This window comes from Saimiri boliviensis, chromosome 15 (genome assembly GCF_048565385.1).
Source record: "Saimiri boliviensis isolate mSaiBol1 chromosome 15, mSaiBol1.pri, whole genome shotgun sequence".
NCBI lineage: Eukaryota > Metazoa > Chordata > Mammalia > Primates > Cebidae > Saimiri > Saimiri boliviensis.
The window spans coordinates 26,058,583-26,077,337 of NC_133463.1; the positions used below are offsets into that span (position 1 = coordinate 26,058,583).

Genomic DNA, 18,755 nt, shown 5'->3' on the forward strand with positions numbered 1-18,755 from the left:
GCATTATGCTCTGAACACAGTGGTAAGCATTTTTCATGGTATTTTATTTATCCTTTAAAACGCCCTATGAACCAGTTATCATTATTTTTCACACTTTGAAGATGAAGAAACAGACATGAAGAGCCATGTGTAAGGTTAAACAGCAGAAACAGACCCCAGTTCTGGTCTCCTTCTGACATGTAAATTACATCTGAAAAATCAAATATATTTATTTCTTTTTTTTGGAGTTAGTCCTAAGACTAAGAAAATCACACTGTATATAGCATCTTACTAGAACCTTAAGATCTGAGCATTTCATTTAACTCACTCAAGTCTGTCATTAATAACATTTATCATGCCAGTCACCAAAGAAGAGGATTTTAAGTGTGGATAAACAGATGACATTTATTGCCACTGAGAGACAGATCTGCTTGAAGAAAGAAAAAAACAACAAAAATGGAATAAAACCAGTCTTCAGCTGACAAACTAACTCCTTCTGAACATTTAAAAACTCTCTCTGGGCCAGGTGTGGTGGCATACTCCTATAATTCCAACAATTTTGGAGGCCAAGGTGGGAGGATCATCACAAGGCCAGGAGTTCAAGAACAGCTTGGTCAAGATGGTAAAACCCTGTCTCTACTGAAGATACAAAAAATTAGCTGGATGTTGCACACCTGTAATCAGTTATTCAGGAGGCTGAGGCAGGAGAATCATTTGAACCTGGGAGGCAGAGGTTGCAGTGAGCTGAGATTGTGCCATTGCACTCCAGCCCGGGCAACAGGGAGAGACTCCATCTCAAAAAAAATTCTCTCTGAAGGCTTTTCTATTTTTGAGAATTTGCTAATTTAAGACTTTATTTTGTGACTCATCATTCTTAGAAAGTGTAAAGTATGAAATAAAGCAGAAATGGTCCTCAATTATTTGCATGATAAATGTTTACTGGGAACTTAGTGCCAGAAAAACTGGAACTACAAGGTGCCATTTATATCAAAGCATTTATCTATGGCTTAATGGTGTGCCACTGTATTCTTACATTTTAGAAGGTTCTATGAATCTTACTAATGCACAGCAACTTGGAATTTGCATGCTGTCTCAAAGATTCTTCTTCATCACTTGTGAGGCAGATTTAACCACTCTCAGACACAGACGTGGAGGTGCTTTCTGATTTTCTGACATGCCCCTCTATTAATTCACTCATGACCTTTATGTTTACAAAACAAACAAATGGCTGGGCATGGCAGCTCACACCTGTAATCCCAGTACTTGGAGAGGCCAAGGTGCGCAGATCACAAGTTCAGGAGATTGAATCCATCCTGGCCAACATGGTGAAACCCCATCTCTACTAAAAAATATAAAAAGTAGTTGGGTGTGGTGGTGTGTGCCTGTAGTCCCAGCTACTTGGGAGGCTAAGGCAGGAGAAGTGCTTGAACCCAGGAGGCAGAAGTTGCAGTGAGCAGAGATTGCACCACTGCACTTCAGCCTGGTGACAGAGTGAGACTCCATCTCAAAAACAAACAAACACAAAACACTGGGTAGTCAATAAATCATCTCTTTTCTCCCAGCTCCAAAGAGGAAAAAATAAACAAAAATGTTAGATACAATAGCCTCTGGCCTTGACTTTGTAGCCCCCTTGTTTCACCTAGATATTCCTGTTTCCTTTAATGTTTTTTATCTACAGTCACATACTTTTAAATGCCCAATTTAAAAATCCATCATTAATGTAGTACCAAAAGAAAACAAGATAAAACAAAAATAGAGTACTAGACTATTACAGGTATTCAGTGTGTATAAATATAAATTTTTTATTTATTTATTTTTTAAAATTAATTTATTTACTTTAGGTGCATACTATATCTGGCATTTCTCCCCATGTTATCCCTCCCCATCCTCCCCTCCCTTCCCATCCCCTGCTGTCTCTCCCTACCCCCCTCAACTGCCCCCAGTGTGTGATGCTCCTCTCCCTGAGTCCACATGTTCTTGTTGTTCAACACCCACCTATGAGTGAGAACATACGGTGTTTGGCTTTCTGTTCTTATTATTAGTTCGCTGAGAATGATGGTTTCCAGATTCATCCAAGTCCCTACAAAGGACACAAACTTGTTTTTTATGGCTGCATAGTATTCCATGGTGTACATGTATCACATTTTCTTTGTCCAATCTATCATTTATGGGCGTTTGGGTTGATTCTATGGAAGTCTAGTATTTCTTTTTTTTTTTTTGGGGGGGGGACAGTTTCCAGTTGACACTCAGAAACAGGTTATTCAGTTTCCAAGTGGTTATGCGGGTTTGTGTGTGTTTCTTGATCCTGAGTCCTATTCTGACTGCGCTGTGGTCTGATAGCCTGTTTGTTATGATTTCTGTTCTTTTGCATTTGCTGAGGGGTGATTTGCTTCCAATGATATGGTCAATTTTAGAGTATGTGCAATTCGGTGCTGAGAAAAATGTATATTCTGTGGATTTGGGGTGGAGTGTTCTATATATGTGTATTAGGTCCACTTGGTCCAGCTCTGCATTCAAGTCCTGGATATCCTTGTTAATTTTCTGCTCATTTATCTAATATTGACAGTGGAGTGTTGAAGTCTCCCACTATTATTGTGTGGGAGTCTAAATCTTGTTTTAGGTCATTAAGAACTTGCTTCATGTATCAGGGTGCTCCTGTGTTGGGGACATATGTATCTAGGGTACTTAACTCTTCCTGTTGGATTGATTCTTTGACCATAATGTAGTGTCCTTCTTTGTCTCTTTTGATCTTTGTTGAAGTCCATTTTATCAGAGACTAGGATTACAACCCCTGCTTTTTTTTGTTCTCCATTTGCTTCGTAAATCTTCTTCTATCCCTTTATTTTGAGTCTATGTGTGTCTTTGTATGTGAGATGGGTTTCCTGAATACAGCACACCGATGGGTTCTGACTTTTTATCCAGTTTGCCAGTCTGTGTCTTTTGATTGGAGCATTTAGGCCATTTACTTTCAATGTTAATATTGCTATATGTGATTTGATTCTGCCATTTTGTTACTGACTGGTTTTCTTTCCCATTAGTTGCCTCATTTTCTTCATTGCATTTTTGGTCTTTGCCAACTGGTTTGCTTTTGCAGTGACTGGTACTTGTTCCTTTCCATGCTTAGTGTTTCTCTCAGGAGCTCTCGTAGGGCAGGTCTGGTGGCGACAAAATCTCTCAATAATTCCTTGTCCGTAAAGGATTTTATTTCTCCTTCACTTACAAAGCTTAGTTTGGCTGGATATGAGATTCTGGGTTGAAAGTTCTTTTCTTTAAGGATGTTGAATATTGGCCTCCACTCTCTTCTGGCTTGTAGGTTTTCTGCAGAGAGATCTGCTGTGAGTCTGATGGGCTTCCCTCTGTGGGTGACCTGGCTTTTCTCTCTGGCTGCCCTTAGCATTTTTTCCTTCATTTCAACCCTGGTGAATCTGACAATTATGTGCCTTGGGGTTGCTCTTCTTGAGGAATATCTTTGGGGAGTTCTCTGTATTTCTTGAATTTGAAATTTGGACTGCCTTGCTAGACTTGGGAAGTTCTCCTGGATAATATCCTGGAACATGTTTTCCAGCTTGGATTCATTCTCCCCGTCATATTCAGGTATACCGATCAAGCGTAGATTAGGTCTTTTCACATAATCCCATATTACTTGGAGGCTTTGTTCATTTCTTTTCACCCTTTTTTCTCTTATCTTGCCTTCTCTTTTTATTTCATTGAGTTGATCTTCAATCTCTGATATCCTTTCTTCTCCTTGATCGATCTGGCTATTAGAACTTGTGTTTACTTCACGTAGTTCTTGTGCTGTGTTTTTCAACTCCATCAAGTCGTCTATGTTCTTCTCTATGCTGGTTATTCCAATTAGCATTTTGTCTAACTTTTTTCAAGGTTTTTGATTGCTTTGCTTTGAGTTAGAACATGTTCCTTTAGCTCAGAAATGTTTCTCACTAGCCACCTTCTGAAACCTTTTTCTGTCAATTTGTCGCACTCCTTGGTCAAGTTGTGACTCTGTGCTGTTGAGGAGTTGTGATGCCTTGAAGGAGAAGAGGTGTTCTGGTCTTTGATGATGGTTTCATCTTTTTTGTGCTGTTTTTTTCCCATCTTTGTGGATTTACCTGGCTGTGGTGTCAGGGAGCTGCTTGATGAGGTTGCTTGTCTGCCCAGGAAGGCCAGGTTTCTGTAGTTCTCTAACATCACATTCCTATATAAATTCCGCTGTGCAGGGTCCAGGCATTGCCACTCCTCCAGAGAGAATTCTATGGCCATATTCCTAAATGTCAATGGTTCCATTTCTAGGCTTCCAGAGGGTCCCGGCGTCTTAGCTGCGGCTCGCCCAATTTCTGCAGGTCGCAAGGCCACAGAGGCTGGGCCTCTAGGAGGAGACTACACAGAGCAGGGAAAGGGAGACCTAGACCTCCAGCTGTAGGGAGACACCAAATTTTTGTTTTTTTGAGACAAGAGTCTTGCCCTACCGCCCAGGTAGAGTGCAATGCTGTGAACTCGGCTCACTGCAACCTGTACCTTCCAGGTTCAAGCCATTTTCATGCCTCGGACTCCCGAGTAGCTAGAACTACAGGTTCTCACCATCAAACCCAGCTAATTTTTGTATTTTTAGTAGAGATGGTGTTTTGCCATGTCGGCCAGGCTCGTCTCAAACTCCTGACCTCAAGTGATTCACCCACCTCAGCCTCCCAAAGTTCTGGAATTACAGGCATGAGCCACCGTGCCTGGCCATGTATCAGTATAAATTTTTTAAGGTTCTATATAAAATGACTAAGACAAACATTTATGGATATTATACAGCAAAAGGAGAACTTGGAAAAAAATTATATTGTTATAGACTAGTATTTTTTTTTAATTAAAAAAAATTTTGGCTGGGTATGGTGGCTTACACCTGTAATCCCAGTACTTTGGGAGGCTGAGGCAGGTGGATTGCCTGAGCTCAGGAGTTCGAGACCAGCCTGGCCAACAGGGTGAAACCCCGTCTCTACTGAAAATACACAGAATTAGCCAGATGTGGTAGTGTGTGCCTGTAATCCCATCTACTCGAGAGGCTGAGGCAGGAGGATCGTGTGAACCCAGGAGCAGAGGTTGCAGTGAGCCGAGATCATGCCACTTGCACTCCAGCCCAGGCAACAGAGCCAGACCTTGTCTCAAAAAAAAATTTTTTTTCTCCATCATGAACTAGTATTTTCAAACAGCTGCTGCTATGAATGTGCACTCTGTTCTCAACACTAAGCCAAAGGTGTGATGATTCTGGCTTGGGGGCAAACAAATCATTCCCTTCTCACCCATGCTAAAACTTCTTGAAAAATGCTAAGTTCTGACATACAACTAAATTTTTCAAATGTTTCTGTTATAGACTTATATTTAACTAAAATTTCTAGTCTAACATGGAATATCATCTTGCTAAAATTACATTTTTCTGAGTTAATTTTTTTTTTTTTTTGAGACAGTCTTTGTCACCCAGGCTGGAGTGCAGATGTGTGATCTTAGCTCACTGCAACCTCCACCTCTCGGGTTCAAGCAATTCTCCTGCGTCAGCCTCCCAAGTAGCTGGGATTACAGGCACTAGTTGTGGAGATGGGATTTCGCCGTGGTGGCCAGGTTGGTCTCGAACTTTTGACCTCAGGTGATCCGGCCACCTCGGCCTCCCAAAGTGCTGGGATTGCAGGTATGAGCCACCATCCCAGCCTGAGTTAATGCTCTCTTTTCCTTCATTTTAACTTAGTCATTGAATAGCAAGCCTAACTATAACCACGTCTGGTTAATAAATCAACACAAAACAGAAAGAATTCCTACAGGAAAAAAAAAAAAGTGGAATACCTGTTTTTCCTCTTATTTTTCTCAACAAGAGAGATCCAAGATGGCTGATCACTAGCAGCTCGGGATTGTAGCTCCCACTGAAAGCGCAAAGAAGGAGAGGACGCCACACCTTCACATGAATTCTTGTTGCTCACGCACCAGGAGATTCCCAGCGGAGGAGCCCCACGGGTCGCCAGAGCGACTCTTGTGACCGGCGAGGCGGTTTTGCCGGCGCCTCGGAGCGTCGGTTCTCGGTGCAGAGTCGGAAAAGCACCCTCAATCTTAACGCCGCTGATTTAGTCGGTGCAGTGGGTTGCTCAGATTTCGGCGCTGAGAATCAGTAAGTTGGACGTCCACTCAGGAACCCAATTACAAAGACGGTAATTATAAAGACCACAGATGGATAAATCTACAACGAAGGGAAGAAAACGGTCAAAAAAGGCTGAGAATACCCAAGATCAGAACGCCTCTTCCTCAGCAGGGGATCCCAGTTCCTCATCAGCAACGAAACAAGGCTTGATGGAGAACGAGTGTGTTCCAATTACAGAAGCAGGCTTCAAAACGTGGATAATAAGATACTTCTGTGAATTAAAAGAACTTGTTATAACACAATCTAAAGAAACTAAGAACTTTGAAAAAAGGTTTGACGAAATGTCAACAAGAATACAAAATTTAGAGAGGAAAATAAGTGAATTGATGGAGCTGAAAAACACAATACGAGAACTACGTGAAGTATGCACAAGTTTTAACAGCCGAATTGATCAAGCAGAAGAAAGGATATCAGAGGTCGAAGATCAACTCAATGAAATAAAACAAGAAGACAAGACGAGAGAAAAAAGGATAAAAAGGAACGAGCAAAGTCTCCAAGAAATATGGGACTATGTGAAAAGACCTAATCTACGCTTGATAGGTGTACCTGAATGTGACGAAGAGAATGAATCCAAGCTGGAAAATACGCTTCAGGACATTATTCAGGAAAATTTTCCCAGCCTAGTAAGGCAGGATAATATTCAACTCCAGGTAATACAGAGAACACCACAGAGATATTCCTCAACAAGAGCAACCCCAAGGCACATAATCGTCAGATTCACCAGGGTTGAAATGAAGGAGAAAATACTAAGGGCAGCCAGAGAGAAAGGTCAGGTTACCCACAAAGGGAAGCCTATCAGACTTACAGCAGATCTCTCAGCAGAAACCCTACAAGCCAGAAGAGAGTGGGGGCCAATATTCAACATCCTTAAAGAAAAGAACTTTCAACCCAGAATTTCACATCCAGCCAAGCTAAGCTTCACATGTGAAGGAAAAATAAAGTTTTTTGTGAATAAGCAAGCACTCAGAGATTTCATCACCACCAGCCCTGCTTTGCAAGAGCTTCTGAAAGAACCACTACACATATGAAAGGAACAAACAGTATCAGCCTTTCTAAAAAAATTATCAAAAAGAGCATCAATATAATGAAGAATTTACATCAACTAATGGACAAAATAGCCAGCTAATGATAGTATTAAACTCACATATATTATTATTAATTCTAAATTTAAATTGACTAAATCCCCCAATCCAAAGACAGGCAATTTGAATGAAAAACTAAGACCCATCAGTGTGCTGCATCCAGATCCATCTCACATTCAAGGATGCACAAAGACTCTAAACAAGGGATGGAGAGGGATTTACCAACCGAACAGAGAGCTAAAATAAATGAATAAAGGGCAGAGGTTACAATAGAGCAACGGAGATCAGAAGAAGCAAAGAAGGACATTATATAATGATAAAAGGATCAATGCAACAACAAGAAGAGCTAAAGATCCTAAATGTATACGCACCCAATACAGGAATACCTAGACATACAGGACTTATAAAGAGACTTGGACTCCCACATAATAATAGTGGGAGACTTCAACATTAATATTAGACAGATCAATGAGACAGAAAATTAACAATGATATTCAGGTCTTGAACTCAGATCTGGAACAAGTAGATGTGATTAACATTTATAGAACTCTCCACTTTGAATATACAAAATATATACTCTTATCAGTACTACATCATATCAATTTAGAAGTTTAAATGAAATCTTGGTTGGCTCCTTGTTTGTTATTCTCTTCCCTCATTTTCTTTCATGTCTCCATTATTAAGGACAATTATAAGCATACCCATATTTAGACTGCATTCTAGCCTGGGCAATACGGCAATACCCCATCCTCTCTCCCTCTTCCTCTTTCTCTTTCTTCCTCTTCTTTAAAAAAAAAAAAAAAAAAAATACAAAATCAGCCGGGTGTGGTGGCTTGTGCCTGTGGTCCCAGCTAATTAGGAGGCTGTAGCAGGAGAACGGCTTGACCAGCCTGGCCAACATGGTGAAACTCCATCTCTACTAAAAATACAAAAATTAGCCAGACATGGTGGTGCACATCTGTGGTCCCAGCCACTCAGAAGCCTAAGGCATAAGAATCGCTTGAACCCAGGAGGTGGAAGTTGCAGTGAGCTGAGATCACGCCTCTGCACTCTAGTCTGGATGACAGAGCGAGACTGTCGCCAATAAGAAAATAAAACAAAGTGCTCATCTGATTAGACCAGGCACACCCAGAATAATTCCCTTGTGATCAACTAGGGACCTTAATGACATCTGCAAAACGCCTTCAACTTTGCTATATTCTATTAGGAGAGGAGATCTCATTCTGTCATGCAGCCTCAACCTCAACCTCCCAGGCTCAAGCAATCCTCCCACCTCAGCCTCCTAAGTGGCTGGGACCGCGGGTGTGTGCCATCATGCCTGGCTAATTTTCTTTTCTTTTTAGTAGAGACAAGGTCTCACTATGTTGCCCAGGCTTGTCTCAAAAAAAAAAAAAAAAAAAAAAAAAAAATTAGAGGGCCGGGCGCAGTGGCTCAAGCCTGTAATCCCAGCACTTTGGGAGGCCGAGGCGGGTGGATCACGAGGTCAAGAGATCGAGACCATCCTGGTCAACATGATGAAACCCCGTCTCTACTAAAAATACAAAAATTAGCTGGGCATGGTGGTGCATGCCTGTAATCCCAGCTACTCAGGAGGCTGAGGCAGGAGAATTGCCTGAACCCAGGAGGCGGAGGTTGTGGTGAGCCGAGATCATGCCATTGCACTCCAGCCTGGGTAACAAGAGTGAAACTCCGTCTCAAAAAAAAAAAAAAAAAAAAGATAAATCTAGGTGAAGGGCATAGGTTTATCAGCTGTGCTTTCCTGTGACTTTTCAGCAAATTTAAATTTTTTCAAAATAAAAAGAAAAAATATATGCATTTTGGTAATTTTTTTTCATAGTTGTGGACTGACTACCCTTAAAAATAACACTGCCACTGGATGCAGTGCCTCACACCTGTAATTTTAGCACTTTGGGAGGCTGTGTGGGCAGATCACTTGAGGTGAGTAGTTCAAGACCAGCCTGACCAACATGGTGAAACCCCATCTCTATTAAAAATACAAAAATTAGCCAGGCATGGTGGCCCACGCCTGCAGTCCCAGCTACTTGAGAGGCTAAGGCAGGAGAATCGCAAGAGGTGAAGATTGTAGAGAGCTGAAATCACACCGTTACACTCCAGCCTGGGTGACAAAGCAAGACTCCATCTCAAAAAAAAAAACAAAAAAATCTCATTGCCCTTTATTCTACCACCTAAATCAGGCGTCACCAAACTACGGCCTGCAGGCCGTATGCGGCCCCCTGAAGCCATTTATCCGCCCCCCTGCCGCACTTCAAGAAGGGGCACCTCTTTCATTGGTGGTCAGTGAGAGGAGCACAGTATGTGGTGGCCCTCCAATGGTCTGAGGGACAGTGAACTGGCACCCTGTGTAAAAAGTTTGGGGATGCCTGACCTAAATAATGCACACACAGTTATTTCTAGGGAATGAGGACAGTATGAATAATGAATAAATTTGCTCAAGGTAAGTAACAGAGAAACTTTGAGCCTACTTTAAAACATTACTCGTTCCATTGCTAGTCTAGTGCTATACTCAACAGACCAGGCTGCCAAGTACTTCGAAGAACTGAATAATGTTATTAATGACCCATGAGAATCTATGATTATGCAACACTCTCAACATTCCTATCAACTTCTCTCAGTCTGTTAAGAGTAAATTTTTGAGCTGTCAGTAACACAAAATCCAACAGCACTAAACAATCAGTGTTTCTTGCTGCTTCCTACATTGTGCTAGATAAGGATGCTGTAATCAGCACTCAACTGCAATTTGGCCAGTGATGCAGGAGGCTAAACAGGCTCCTTCTGTGGTACTAGAGAAAGTAAACACCATCCTTGCCAGAAAAGCAGCAGGATAAGACTTGCATATATAAAGGCTTGAGCAACCAGTTGCTTTTCCTGATAGTAACTTGAGTGAAGGCTTCCTTTGGACTTAGAAATTAGATTATAGTTATCTTCTTTCATTAAATTAATGCAGTAAGTGCCAGTGTGCATTGATAAGGAAGACAACTTTGCAATTTATTTTAGAGAAATTCATAATTGTAAATATTTAGTAATTTGCTGCATAAAGTTAAATATAATTTAAAAAAATTTGGTTCAATTTAACAGAAATAATTGTAGTATGTGTGACTAGGAATTATTGCAAAGATATTACACAGGAAAGATGAAGGAAATAAAAAGTTTACCTCAAGAAAACAGCTACAAAAAACAATTTTTTATTCTTAAATCTAGTTATGCATGCTTAATTAAAGATTGACTAATATCCTTTAGGAGAAAAATTGTAGGTACAATTATGACTTTTACTTAAATTCACATACTTAAAAATCAGCAAGGTGGACTTCATCAAAATGAAAAACTTTTGTTCTGCAAAGATACTGTTATGAAAATTAGAAGGCAAGCCACAAACTAGGGAAAATATTTGCAAAACATATATCCAACAAAAATTTTATAATCTAAAGGAGTCTTACAGATTAATTAAGACTAACAACCTAACTAAAACTTACAGCTAGGCCTGGTAGTTCACACCTGTAATCTCAGCACTTTGAGAGGCCTGGAGTTGGAGATCAGCCTGGCCAGCATGGTGAAATCCCATCTCTACTGAAAATACAAAAAATTAGCTGGGCGTGGTTGGGCATACCTGGTTTCCCAGCTACTCTGGAGGCTGAGGCAGGAGAATCAATTGAACTCAGGAGGTGGAGGCTGCAGTGAGCTGAGATTTCATGACTGTACTTCCAACCTGGGCAACAGAGCGAAACTGTCTCAAAAAATAAAATAAAAATTGGGCAAAAGCCTAGGCCACATAGGGAGGCACTGTCTCTACCAAAAAAAAAAAAAAAAAAAAAAAAAAATTAGCCAGGTGTGTGGTAGAATGATCCTGTGGTCCCAGCTACTTGGGAAAATGGGGCAGAAAGATTGTCTGAGCCAGGAAGGTCAAAGCTCCAGTAAGTCATATTTGTGCCACTGCACTCCAGCCTGGGGAACAGAGTGAGATCCTGTCTTTAAAAAAAGGTGGAGGGGCAGGGCAAAAGATTCACAAAATAACTTTTACGAATGGGCAATAAGCATATGAAAAGATATTCAATATGATTAGTCTTTAGGTAAATGTATATTGAAACCACAACATGGCCAGGCACAGTGATTCACACCTGTAATTCAAGCACTTTAGGAGGTGGGAGGATCACTTGAGCCCAGGAGCTCACCACCAGCCTGGGCAACATGGTGAACTGCCTCTAGAAAAAAAGTAAAAATAAAAATTATCTGGACTTGGCAGTGCATGCCTTTAGTCCCAGCTACTTGGAAGGCTGAGTTGGGAGGATTTTTTGAGCCCAGGAGGTTGAGCTAGCATCATACCACCAAACTCCAGCCTGGGTAAGAGAGTAAGACATTCATGAAAAATAAATAAATAAACAAACAAATAAATAAATAAATAAATAACTGTAAGTGGAAAAAGTTATCTGTGATGTCTAGAGGAATAGAAGAATTCCAGAAGGATATATACAAACTATCCACAATAATTACTTCAAAGGTAGGGTGTCAAAAAACAAAAGTATTATTCAAAACATGTTTTTTAATTTAAAAAAGTATTTTATTAACTATATCAGGACATTGGCTGACAAGGGTAGCAGAAGAGGAAAACTTACCACTCCCTTTAGGTTTTACTTTTGTAATTTCATAGACCCAGTCACCAGTCATTATTCCCTTTCAGTTTATGGACATTTAAATTTCGCACTAATAATCTGTTATTGACATATTGATGTTTATACAGGTTACCGTTATACAGGAAACATTTCCAATCCAAGTGCTTCTAACAGTCTAAGAAAGTGCTTTTATGCTCTGAGTAAAATTGGGGAGAAAGGAGGAAAATATAGTCCAGAGACCATCTACAGAACAACATATCTTTAGAGCCCAAGTTTTTGTTTTTTTGTTTTGTTTTGTTTTGTTTTTTTGAGATGGAGTCTCACTCAGTCACCCAGGATGGAATGCAATGGCATGATCTTGGCTCGCTACCACCCACTCCTCCCAGGTCCAAGTGATTCTCCTGCCTTAGCCTCCCCAGTAGCTGGTACCACAGGCATGTGCTACCATGTCCCACTATTTTTTTTTTTTTTTTTTTTTTTTGTATTTTTAGTAGAGACAGGATTTTACCATGTTGGCCAGGCTAGTCTCGAACTTCTGACCTCAGGTGATTGGCCCACCTCAACCTCCTAATCATGCTGTGATTACAAGCATGAGCCACTATGCCCATCTCCAAGTTTTATATTGAAAATTAAATTTTGGGTTTTGTTCCATAATGGAACGGGTTCCATTTTAATATAAAAATAACCCTCACTGCTCTCTTAAGTAATATTCATAGTTTGAGTAACTATGACCTTCCAGGAAAAAAATACTTTTATGATTTAGCACAGGGGTGGCAAACTACAGCCTGTGGGCCAAATCTGGCCTGCTGTCAGTTTTCATATTGTCTGTGAGCTAAGAATGAATTCCACATTTTTGTTTGTTTGTTTTGAGACGGAGTTTTGCTCTTGTCATCCAAGCTGGAGTGCAATGGCATCATCTCGGATCACCAAAACCTCTGTCTCCCAGGTTAAAGCAATCCTCCTGCCTCAGCCTCCTGAGTAGCTGGGATTACAGGCATGCACCACCACAACAGCTTATTTTGTATTTTTAGTAGAGACTGGGTTTTGTCATGTTGGTCAGGCTTGTCTCAAACTCCTGACCTCAGGTTATCTACCCCACCTCGACCTCCCAAAGTGCTGAGATTACAGGTGTAAGCCATCAAGACTGGCCTATGAATTTCACATTTTTAAAAGGATAAAAATATCTGAAGAAAAATATTTTGAGACATGTAAAAATTATATTAAATTCAAATTCTAACCAGGTGCAGTGACTCATGCCTGTCATCCTAGCACTTTGGAAGGCCTAAATGGGCAGAATGCTTGAGGCCAGGAGTTTGAGACCAGCCTGAGCAACATAGTGAGACCCTGTCTCTACAAAAAGTTTAAGAATTAGCTGGGCGTGGTGGTGCACACCTGTAGTCCCAGCTACTCAGGAGGCTGAGGCAGGAGGATTGCTTGAACCCAGGAGTTTGAGGTTGTTGTGGGCTATGATTGCACCACTGCACTCAGCTTGGACAACACAGTGAAACTCTGTCTCAAAAAAAAATTTATCAACTATGTAGGAAGTAATAAATAAAAAAAAATCTTCAAATTCCAGTGTCTATAAATTCCTATTGAAACAGACACATTCATTCACTTACCTATTACCTATGGCTGCTTTTGTGTTGCAACAGCCAAACTGAGTAACGAATAACTGGGACAGAGACTGTATGGCCCACAAAACCAAAAATATTTGGTCTAGATCTTTACAGAAAAGAACTATTGGCCAGGGGTGGTGGGGCATGGTGCATGCCTATAGTCCCTGCTGCTAGGGAGGCTGAGGTGGGAAGATGGCTTAAGTCTAGGAATTCAAGACCAGCTTGGGCAACAAAGCAAGACCCCTGTCTGAAAAAAAAAAAAGAAAAGAAAAGGTTAGCTGACCCCTGGCTTGGCCTATATTAGTTCAAACTAATTGTAAGTCCCCATTTTTTTTTTCCTTTTTTGAGATGGGGTCGCCAGGCTGGAGTGCAGTAGTGCAATCTCGGCTCACTGCAACCTCTGCCTCCTGGGTTCAAGCAATTCTTCCGCCATGGCCTCCCGAGTAGCTGGGACTACAGGTGCATGCCACCAAGCCTGGCTAATTTTTGTATTTTTAGTAGAGGCAGGGTTTCACCATATTGGCCAGGATGGTCTTAATCTCTTGACCTCGTGATCCACCCACCTTAGCCTCCCAAAGTGCTGGGATCACAGTCATGAGCCACCACACCTGGCATTAAGTCCCCATTTAGAGATGTGTGCTGTGTGGTTACAGCACAGTTCCCAGTGCAACTTAACCTAGTAAAGCCTCAAGTTTCCTAATTTACAAAGTGAGGACACTGACACTTAACTCACAAGGTAATTGTGAAGATTAAATGAAACTTGGCTCAAGGTAAGCATTCAAACTGCAACTGCTATCATTTTTTTTTTTTTTTTTTTTTTGAGACAGTTTCCACTCTTGTTGCCCAGACTGGAGTGCAATGGCGCCATCTTGGCTCACTACAACCTTTGTCTCCAGATTCAAGTGATTCTAGTGCCTCTGCCTCCCAAATAGCTGGGATCACAGGCATGTGCCACCGTACCCAGCTAATTTTGTATTTTTAGTAGAGATGGGGTTTTACTTTGTTGGCCAGGTTGATCTTGAACCCCTAACCTCAGGTGATTCACCGGCCTTGGTCTTCCAAAGTGCTGGGATTACAGGCATGAGCCAACATGGCAGCCTAGATTTTTTTTTTTTTTTTTTTTTTTTTTTAAAGAGACAGGGTCTTGGGCCAGGCAGAGTGGCTCATGCCTGTCCAGCATTTTGGGAGGCCAAGGTGCAAGAATCCTTTGAGGCCAGAGTTCAAGACTAGCCTGGGCATTATAGCAAGATCCTATTTCTTGAGAGAGAACACGAACGAGCACAACGGACCAACAGACGGACATGGGGTCTCAATATGTTGCCCAGACTGGTCTTGAGCTACTGGCCTCAAGCCGTCTTCTTCCTCCTGCCTCAGCCTCCCTAAGTGCTAGGATTATAGGCATAAATCAACATGCTTGGGAAGATTATTTTTGTTTTTGAGATAGAGTCTTGCTCTGTCGCCAGGCTGGAGTACAGTGGCACAATCTCAGCTCACTGCAATCTCCACCTCCTGGGTTCAGGCTATTCTCCTGCCTCAGCCTCCCAAGTATCTGAGACTACAGGCACGTGCTACCAAGCCCAGCTAATTTTTGTATTTTTAGTAGAGATGGGTTTTACCATGTTGGCCAGAATAGTCTTGATCTCTTGAGCTTGTGATCTGCCCACCTCAGCCTCCCAAAGTGCTGGGATTACAGGCGTGAGCCACTGTGCCCGGCCTTCAATACTTTTTTTTTTTTTTGAGACAGAGTTTTGCTCTTGTTACCCAGGCTGGAGTGCAATGGTGTGGTCTTGGCTCACTGCAACCTCCACCTCCTGGGTTCAGGCGATTCTCCTGCCTCAGCCTCCTGAGTAGCTGGGATTACAGGCACGCACCACCATGCGCAGCTAATTTTTTGTATTTTTAGTAGAAACGGGGTTTCACCATGTTGACCAGGATGGTCTCGATCTCTTGACCTTGTGATCCACCTGCCTTGGCCTCCCAGAGTGCTGGGATTACAGGCATGAGCCACCGCGCCCAGCCAATACTTTTTAATACTACAAATGAATGTATTACCTTAAGCATCACTTCAGTGAGAAGACTAATGATTTCATCAGAATACTTTATAACCTTTCAAAAACTTCTGCATAATCTTTCGAATGCTGGAAACCCAGACATTTCTAAGAACTCCCCCTGTATTAAAAAAAATCTTTAGGCTGGGTGTGGTGGCTCACACCTGTAACCCCAGCACTTTGGGAGGCCGAGGCGGGTGCATCACCTGAGATCAGGAGTTTGAGACCACTCTGGCCAACATGGTGAAAACCCATCGCTACTAAAAATACAAAAATTAGTCAGGCATGGTGGCAGGCACCTGTAATCCTGGCTACTCGGGAGGCTGAGGCAGGGAGAATTGCTTGAACCCAGGAAGTGGAGGTTACCATGAGCTGAAAATGTGCCACTGCACTCCAGCCTGGCAACAGAGCAAGACTCCGTTTCAAAAAAATAAAAAATATTTGAAAGTCAAAAGTTGTATTGTTACTGAAACACTGTTAAAATATGTTGTCACTCTGCTAGTTGCACTTAAGTACAGTTCCACTTAGTGAGTACTTAATACTGCATGCCAGGAATGGCATTAAATATCTATTATTTAATTCTCACAATAACCTTTACAAAGTAGGCACTATAATCTTATTTTACAGAGAGATATGAAACTCACAGATGCTCTAAATGAATTTGGGGAGAAAGGAGGTGAACTCCTTTCATATGAGTTTCATGTCTCTCTGTAAAATGAGATTATAATACCTACCTTGTAGATTTATTGAAGTTTCTTCCTGCAAAGCTAAATAGTAATAACTTTATTTTTCCAAAGCATATTTCAGAAGTATTTTGGGCCAGGTGTTGTGGTTCATGCCTGTAATTCCTAACCCTTTGGGAGGCCGAGGCAGGCGGATCACCTGAAATCAGGAGTTGGAGCCCAGCCTGCCCAACATGAAGAAACCCAGTCTCTATAAAAATAATAAATAATAAATAAATATTTCTTGTTTTCTTGTTACAGATTTTCTACACATCACAGGATTTTTTTTTTTTTTTTTTTTTTTTTTTTTGAGATGAAGTCTCGCTCTAGCACCATGCTGGAGTGCAGTGGCACGATCCAGCTCACTGCAAGTTCCATTTTCTGGTTTCAAGAAATTCTCCTGCCTCAGCCTCCCAAGTAGCTGGGACAACAGGCACGCCCCACCACGCCGGGCTAATTTTTTTTGTACTTTAGTAGACACGGGGTTTTGCCGTGTTGCCCAGGCTGGTCTCAAGCTCCTGAGCTCAGGCAATCAGCCCATCTCAGCCTCTCAAAGTGCTGGGATTACAGCACCACGCACGGCCAATTTTTTATTTTTATTTTTTGGAAATGGGGGGTGGGGGCCGGACACGGTGGCTCATGCTTATAATCCCAGCACTTTAGGAGGCCGAGGCGGGTGGATCATGAGGTCAAGAGATTGAAACCATCCTGGTCAACATGGTGAAACCCGATCTCTACTAAAAATAAAATTCAGTGTTACCCGTCCAAAGCAGCGGCGTTGGAACAAGTTACTAAACATCACCCGCAATCTCCCACTCTGCCTCCCGCGAAGGGCTGGGTCCCCCTCTCGGCTGTGACACCATCGGGCATATAAGCGGAGTGAGGCCAGCACGTCTCCCCCAAGAGAAACCCGAGGCCCAGAGGAGCCGAGGGAGCCCAACACGAAAACTACAGAAGTTCCTGAGCAGGGACCTGAACCAAGGTCTCTGCCCACGGCGCAGGCTGTAGAGACACAGCTCCACTTGAGAAAGGGGTCCCCACACGCGAGTGGGACAAGGGGCCAGTTGAACCCAGTCCCTCCGCGGGTCGCCAAGTCCCCAGTCCCGCCCTCTCCCCGCAGGACTCCCTGAGAGGACCTCAGCCTTCTGGCTTCGCCCCTCTGCCTCACTCAGGAGGAGACCTGCCACGGCGCTACCTGACCTGTCGTCGCTGGAAGACTCCATGCCTGCCTGGAAGAAGCGCCCACCATGACCTACACACTCTTCGCCTCCATCGCTAGAGCGGCGAGGCTGGCACGCCGCCCCGTCCCGCCTCCTGGCAACCTCACCGCACTGTCACCGCCGCCGATTGGTCCGTGTGATCGCGGCTCCTGTCTCATTGGCTACTGCCGGCCCAACGGCACCGGAGGGTTGCTAAGGGGTGGGAGGTGCGTGGGAGTTAAACGCGCCTGTGCGGGGCGAGGGGACCCGCATGAGGGCTCGGTCTGCTGGAGCGCCCCGCAGGCCGGGACTGAAGGTGGAGGGATGTGCTCGCCTTGGCTGTGCCCGCCGAGCGGTCAGCGGGGGAGTCTGGTCAGTGGAGTCGCCCCACCAACTGCCATGCACGCAACGGCTCCCTGCAACCCCACCGTTTTTACGGAGCCCACCCAGAGCTCTTCCCAAGGTCTGCCCTGTGAGGATGTCCAGACCTCTGCTGCCTCCCATTCCAGCCCCTGCCCTGATACCGGAGGCCTTCGTGGACCCACTCTGGTACCCTCTCCAGCGGTCACTCCCAGTGATTCCACTGCCTCAGCCTCCCAAGGAGCTGAGATTACAGGTGCACACCACCATGCCGGGCTCTATTTTTAGTATACTGGGTTTTGCGTGTTGGCCAGGCTGTTTTTGAACTCCTGACCTCAGGTGATCCACCTGCCTCACGTCCCAAAGTTCTGGGATTACAGGAGTGAGCCACTGCACCCAGTCATATGGTCCTTTTAAAAAAATTGTTGGCCAGGTGTGGTGGCTCACACCTATAATCCCAGAACTTTGGGAGGCCAAGGCAGGTGGATCACAAAGTGAAGAGATCAAGACCATCCTGGTCAACATGGTGAAACACCGTCTCTACTAAAAATACAAAAGTTAGCTGAGCATGGTGGCGCACACTACTCAGGAGGCTGAGGCAGGAGAATTGCTTGAACTCAGGAGGCAGAGGTTGCGGTGAGCTGAGATCACACCATTGCAGTTCAGCCTGGGTAACAAGAGCAAAACTTTGTCTCGAAAAGAAAGAAAGAAAGAAAGAAATGCTTGATGACTCCATTTAGTGAATTCAGTGAGCTAGTGTGTTGGAAGACAGATGGCAGTGGAATGATAATCTATGAATGGTAATAGCAAAATTAAAACCTCTGAATTAGTCTGTTTTCACACTGTTATATAGAAATACCTGAGAATGGATCATCTATAAGAAAAAGTGGTTTAGCTGGCTCATGGCTTCACAGGTTGTACAGGAAGAATGCCTAGGAAGGCCTCAGGAAATTTACAA

General features: G+C 43.0%; 1 protein-coding gene across 8 annotated transcripts in view; it reads right to left on the reverse strand.

The window, feature by feature from the left end:
• The window catches only part of LOC141581435 (tubby-related protein 3-like), a 54,992-nt gene that overhangs the window by 25,649 nt on the left and 10,588 nt on the right, over positions 1 to 18,755 (reverse strand). For 7 of the 8 annotated variants that reach the window (XR_012514041.1, XM_074386795.1, XM_074386793.1 and 4 more), the window contains exon 1: positions 5,797 to 6,980. The exons of the other annotated variant lie outside the window; for it this stretch is intronic. The gene's annotated coding sequence lies outside the window, so the exon portion shown is untranslated. Of the gene's footprint in view, positions 1 to 5,796; positions 6,981 to 18,755 lie in introns of those variants that run through there. 8 annotated transcript variants of the gene reach the window in all.